Below are 614 nucleotides of genomic sequence, written 5' to 3'. Positions count from 1 at the left end.
TTTATTTATTTGACAGAGAGAGACACAGCGAGAGAGGGAACACAAGCAGGGGGAGTGGGAGAGGGAGAAGCAGGCTTCCCGCTGAGCAGGGAGCCCAACGCGGGGCCCGATCCCAAGACCCCGGGATCATGACCCGAGCCAAAGGCAGACACTCAAGGACTGAGCCACCCAGGTGCCCCAAGATATTCTTAATCTTAGGAAACAAACAGAGTTGCTGGAGGGGAGGGGGTTGGGAAGGATGGGGTAACTGGGTGATGGACACTGGGGAGGGTATGTGTTGTAATGAGCACTGGGTGTTATATAAGACCGATGAATCACAGACCTGTACCCCTGAAACAAATAATACATTATATGTTAATTAATTGAATTTAAATTTTTAAAAAATCCTTGGAATTTCCTGTGAGGAGGGAGCTATAAAGATGCCTTTTGTTATGTTAATGAGACGACTCTGGGAAAGCACCTGAGGATGGGGTGGTGGGTACCACTGGAGCCAACCAAATGATTAAAGGGTTGAAACTTTCAGCCTCAACCTCTCCCTCTAACTGACCTCGGGAGGGCAGAGCGCTGGAGATTGAGTTCAGTCACCAATGGCCAGTGATTTAATCAGATATGTC

Source organism: Phoca vitulina, unplaced genomic scaffold (genome assembly GCF_004348235.1).
Source record: "Phoca vitulina isolate PV1807 unplaced genomic scaffold, GSC_HSeal_1.0 scaffold87, whole genome shotgun sequence".
In the NCBI taxonomy this organism is placed as follows: domain Eukaryota; kingdom Metazoa; phylum Chordata; class Mammalia; order Carnivora; family Phocidae; genus Phoca; species Phoca vitulina.
Note: the sequence above shows the minus strand (reverse complement) of the source record.